The sequence below is a fragment of the Marmota marmota genome, unplaced genomic scaffold (assembly GCF_001458135.2).
Source record: "Marmota marmota marmota unplaced genomic scaffold, marMar, whole genome shotgun sequence".
Classification (NCBI taxonomy): Eukaryota; Metazoa; Chordata; class Mammalia; order Rodentia; family Sciuridae; genus Marmota; species Marmota marmota.
Window position 1 is genome coordinate 33,301,211 of NW_026000174.1, and position 6,000 is coordinate 33,307,210.

Genomic DNA, 6,000 nt, shown 5'->3' on the forward strand with positions numbered 1-6,000 from the left:
TAAAGGTTCTCAAAGTAAATATATATGGGATAGAAAATTTTAACAGAATTACAACTACTAAGCTCTGCTACTATACCATGAAAGCAGCCAGGAGCTAAGGTAAATGAATGGATGTGGCTGTGTTCCAATAAACTTTATTTTCAAAAATGGGTGGTGGCCCCAAATTTGCTGACTAATCCCTAATATCTTTTGATATATTAAAATATATATTTTGCCATGATGTGTTTTCAACTTAGGTTGTGATTTCTCTCTCCAATCCCAAGTGAACTATGCCCTGGCAAAATTCGTAGGAAATCTTTGTATGATGATAGCCAAGAATGGCTCTTAGAATCAGGGACATGCTGAGCATGCTCTCAAGAACGTCTGCCCTGATTTATCTACTTTTATGACTATAAGCAAATTGGCAGCTGGGAAGCCTTAGAAATGCCTAAAACTTGAGTGGAATTTTCAGAGCGATGCATTTATTGGTAACCAATAAGGTTGTTAGGTAGGTCTTATAATTTAATGCAAAATCCATCACTTGCGATTTGTTGAGGTGCCAAATGGGACTCAGTTTATGCAAATCCTTTCTGATTTATGGTTTCATTAGAGCTGAATCATTGATTAGACCACAGAAATTCAGGATGGATTTCATTGCTCTGACCCAATTTACTATAGAGCAGGTGCCGCTGCTTCTGCTAGCGTTTCTCTGGAATGCATGCCCTTCTTTACCAGTAGATACTGAGAGGTGTCACATCTCACTGAAAAGCAAGCTTATACAGTGCTCCCACTGCTAGCAAGCTGGTGGCTTTTCCCAGACCTGACTCAGCTAGGGAAGAGTGAGAGGCATGAGCAAGACTTCGTGGACTTGATCTTAGCTAGGGCCACTGTGAAATTGAGGACTTTCTCCTTCCCTTTTCTTTCTCAACTAGGTAATCTTGCATTTGGAAACAGATGGTTTTGAATGGAGATATTTGTGTATGAGAGTTTGTTTTGTGCTCTCTGACAAGTCTACATTTTGACAGGAACATGTCTTCAGGATAGATGTGGCAGGGAGGGACTTCCATAGGGAAGTTGGATTAACTAAGCCATTTGGGCTCATGTGTTCTCTTCACTTTCTTCTATACTACTCCTATCTCAAAATTTCAGACAATGGAATGAAGGAAGCAATGTTTCCCCACTAAGGCCATTTTCAATACCACCTACCATTATTGCCTCCTCCTTTCCTATTGACACATAACAGAGAACAGTCCAGAACATCCTGCCCACTTGTCCACATGCTCAGATCTGTGTGCATCAGGTGGCGAGAAAAGGAAAGGTATGTCAATCTGGGCAGTAGGGTATCTCTTTTTCAAAAGACACATACAGTTTAAATAACGATTAAAAAATATCCAGATGAGTGATGAGCTCAAAATCCTATTGTCTTGTATTATGTTCTGTATGAAGTTTACTCCATTTCTCTTAATTCCAATTTATTTCCCAAGAGCATCTTTACATAATTTTGTGAGAAATACTTTTCCCTTCTTGTTGTCCCCCACCTTTACCTCCATGTTTGTGTTTTTTGAGTGGACTCTTGGAGGAAGGGAAGCAGCCTGGACAATTTCTATTTTAACAAGACTTGGAAAGCCCAGGCATCTCTTCTAAGGAAAATTACTCAGTTTTTCTTATCTTTCCTCTTTCTGCCCCCCAACCACAAACAAAACAGAAAGTGGTGAAAAGATGAGAAACACCCAACTTCCAACTTCTATGTGAAGTAATGTTTATCCTGCAATTGGAAAGGCCACAGTATTTGCTTTGTGGATGCATATTATCCACCGAATAACAAAGAAGCTTCTAGTTGGAAGTCTGATGAGATGAAAAGTGTATTTCAGGGATGAGCACTGTGGTGTGACACAGCTGTACGGCTTCTGCCACCCTGATGCTATTGACTACAGAAACCAAAGTGGCTGTGACCTTTCGATACTTGCACCAAAGGCCCTTCAATTAGCATATTTATCATCTCTCTCTGTCTCACTGTGAGTGTCATATCATTACTCTAAGGGAAATTATCCCTTGAGAGTATCCTTCCTTAGAAATCTAAGTTGAAAATCTTTTTATGTCTGCTTGTGGAATTTGAAATTTTCCATGGTTCATTCTCGTTAGGACTCGTATAAGCCACCTCACCTGGAGAAGCTCAGATTGGACATTTGAGGAAACTGCCTAAGAGGGGTTTTTATCCTCAATCTCAGTTGGTTGACAGTATGTTATCTGTAAGGACTTCCAACTTTAGAAAAGAATAACACTTTTTTAATGATCACATTTTATAAATTGATTCTCTAAATGTAGGAGAAGGGTAGGGGTGAAGATATCTTCCTGTCACGTAGAATGTTTTTGTTATTTTCATGCCAACGTCTTTGAACGATGATAGTCTTCTCTATTTCGCAGATGAGATGATGTTAAAGCCCATTTCGCTGAGTTTCGACTCCTTTCCCCAAGTTATAACTTATTAGTTTGATTGTATAATTAATTTTTTTGACTTAGTGATGCACATTTTCTTATGTATTTTACTGCATTCCCCCCTCTTGACTGCTAAAAATAAAATGTGCAGACTGTAGTTTTACACTGAGTTTTTCTCTTTGTGCAAATTAAACTTAAGACCTTGTGGTAAACAGTACTCAGTGTCTCAACAGAAGGTGTGTACAGATTAGGGGCTCAGACACCTTGCCTCTCCAAATCTTGAGTCATGCCAAATGCAATAACTAATTCCCCCTCTCGTTGGAGAAAAATGAAGGTTAACAGTTGAATAGGTAATTAAATCCATTGGGTTATTGGTGCAGCCAAAATGACCTTAGGAAAAGGATATACAACAGTTTGGCAAGACACATGCAAAAGGAATAAAGATGATAGACTCTAGCAGGGGAGGCCACTTTGGGATCACTGGGGGCTCAAGGTCTCAGTTGTCAGCAGTGTCACTCAGAACAGTGCTAATCACTGCTGCAGCCTTCCTCTGATGCCTCAGAATGGTTTGTATTGACAGCATAAAATTTGTTTACCCTCTTCATTATCTTGAGGTAATCCTCCTAGCAGAAGCCTGCTGGCTTGAAGTGTGAGACCATTGTGGGTGTGGGAGGGGTGCACATTGGAGTGACATCTATTCTCCTTCCTGGAAAGAAATAATAAAGGCCTGAATGTAAACCCAGCAGAAAAAGATTACTCATGGATTTCTGTTGCTTTCTGTTAAAGGCTGAAGAAAAAAGTAAAAAGTCAACATTCTTGACCATGTATTCACATGCCCGCTCCAGGAAAACACAGCAATCATTTGACTCATCCCAAAATTTTTGACACTCTCCTCAGGGTTTTATTTCCCTCATAATCTGCTCTAATTGTATCTTCAGTGTTGCCAATGACTTTGGAGGGCTTTGCTGCATGTTAATGTCTTCCAGTGTTGGGGGAAAAGTTCTTCCCAACATCTGTTCCAAATGTGTTTATCTGTAATTTTAATTCATGTTCACTTGCCTTGTCATCTGGCCTGGGCTGAAATTAGTTGAGATTATTTGTACTATTTAAGATTTTATGCTCTTCAATTAAATCCTCCCAACGAGTCTTGGCATGGCATCACATGATTTCCTCCCGGTCTTCCTTGTTGTTTTAGGTGAATTCAGAATGAAATGGTTTGAGAGAGAGGATTCCAGGATATCTGAAATGAAAGGAGACCTGGAAAGGTACTTGATGAGAATATAAACTAAGAGGCACAGAATGAGAATATAAGCTCATGTGCAAATAGAGGAACTAGCAGTCGGTAGATGGGCCAGGTCCTCTGCATAGTGATACGTGGATCCATAGACACCCCAGTGACCATGAGCTAATATAATCTAGGAAGACAGGGCTGAGGCTAGGAGCAGAGGGCATTTCAAGTACAGTGTCAGGGAGTTCATGAATTCAGTGGCCCTGAAAGTGCTCCAATGAATGAGGGTCTAGAAGTCCCCAGAATGAGGCAGATTGTTCCAGAGAGACCTGAAACTAAGGCTAGACAACCTTGGAAAAAAATACCCTTAAATCTTGACTGCTATGGAAGAAACCAATTGCGTTCTAAAGTGGAAAGGACTGTTCTCATCCTTTAGGGCTCAGGTTTCTCCTTGGCATGTGTTTTGGTTTGGAGTTGAGTAGGGATCCAGATCTCATAAAGGATCTTCAGGCCACATCCTTCCTGATCCATCTGTGGTATAGAGCTGATTCAAGCCTTGGAGGCACATGAATGTGCTATTTTCTGTATGCCGTTGTGCCTTCTGTGGATTATGAGTTTGGGTGAGTGGTAGTGGAGGAAGAGCTATTGACTTTCTGAGATTCAATTTAGGGTAGAAGAATCTGGAGTTTATTTTCAGAATGTTCAGGAACATCATCTCAAAGGTGCACTGCCTGACCTGTTGGGGGATATGTCATGGGCAGGAGGCTGAGGGTAAGCCATTGTGCTCTATATGGAATCAAACTTTAGCTATGTTAGCAATGCTAAGTCCTGCTTTGGGGTGGTAGCCTTTTCATTCCCTCTTGTGAAAAATGCACAGGGGTAAATCATGCAGATGCATGTCCATCATTGGTTGTAGAAGTCAAAGATGAAGCAAAAGAAATGACTGGTTTTAAAGAGTATAGAGAGGAATTTGGAGAGCAGCAGTGTTGGGGGCTTCTTTATTATGAGGAGAGCTTATTATACACAGATCAGGACAATGGATTTAAAGAAATAAAATTGTTTTACTCATGTTATTTTGTACTGGATATAGAAGTCTTGATGCTGGACTACTGGGGGAGTCCCAATTGTAGACTGCTCCCACCAGAAGAGGAAAAATGTAATACCAAAGTTTGTTTCTTCATTCATTTTCTTGAGCATGTTGTTGACTCTTGCTTTTCCCTGTGTTTGGAACTCACATTCTTTGTCCAGCCAACCTTGCTCATCCTGCCAATTTCCTTCTTGAACACCTTGTATTAGTACAATTTTCTGTGATAGTCCTGGAGCACCTTGTCCTCCTCCATCATAATGTCCCCTTATAATCCAGTGCTTAAGGTCAGACATCACCACTAGATGTGTAAGATAAATGAAGACTTATTTATGATGGTTATGGTTTTTTTTTTGCTAAATCCCTATTTACCTAGCATAGTGCCTGAGAATATTTTAGCTGCTTAATAAATTTTTGTTGAATGAAATCTCTGCTAGGAACTAAAATTAAGAAGTTATTCTAAGTAAAAGCCAAAGACTTACTTCAGTAGATTATGTGTCTTTCTCTGAGCATCTGCTCGTTTTAACCACTTATATTTGAGTTCCAACTGGGTCTTATTCATCTTGGTTTCTCAAGAGAGTGCTCCGTTGTGTGATAAGTTATTTTTATTTTATTTTATTTTCTGCATCGAGTCTTTAAGCAATGAATGATAATAGAGTGTTTCTTGAGAAAGAGAGACGGCTTGTGTCTTCGGGAAGATACAGGCATTTCATGGAGTGGACAATTCGAGTATTTGATGGGGAACAGGTCTCTTCAGGCTGGAACAATATTTTTTAAATTTCTCCTGATGAGAAAAATTGTTGCTAGGGAATCAAATGGGGTGGTGGGGAGAAACTGAGAATGGTATTTGAGTTTCTATTTCTATTTCATTCACCAACCAATACTTGAATATCTACAGGGAAAGTGGTTAATCTCTTTGAGGCTCAACTTATGCATCTTTAACACTCTTTTAATTCTAAGTTTGAAGTATGCTGAGGATTTAGTCATTGACTCACAGACACTGAGTGCCTATGATGTGCTGAGCCAGGTACAAGGTGAACTGACCTGCATGGCCCTTCCCTTGTGGAGGTGCCTAGTGAGAAGAGACATCTACCAACAAGCACAGAAATAAACCCATATTACTAATAACTACTATAAACAGGAAGATCAGGGTGCTCTGGGAGAGAATAATGGGTCTCAATCTAATCTTGGGAGACAAGAAAATCTTCCCCAAATGGAGGAGAGAGAGAGAGAGAGAGAGAGAGAGAGAGAGAGAGAGAGAGAGAGAGAGAGA

The 6,000-nt window shown here is 40.0% G+C and overlaps 1 protein-coding gene across 2 annotated transcripts in view; it reads left to right on the plus strand.

Moving 5' to 3' along the window:
• Nell1 (neural EGFL like 1) overlaps positions 1-6,000 on the plus strand; it is an 801,023-nt gene that overhangs the window by 236,279 nt on the left and 558,744 nt on the right. The gene's annotated exons all lie outside the window — the stretch shown is intronic.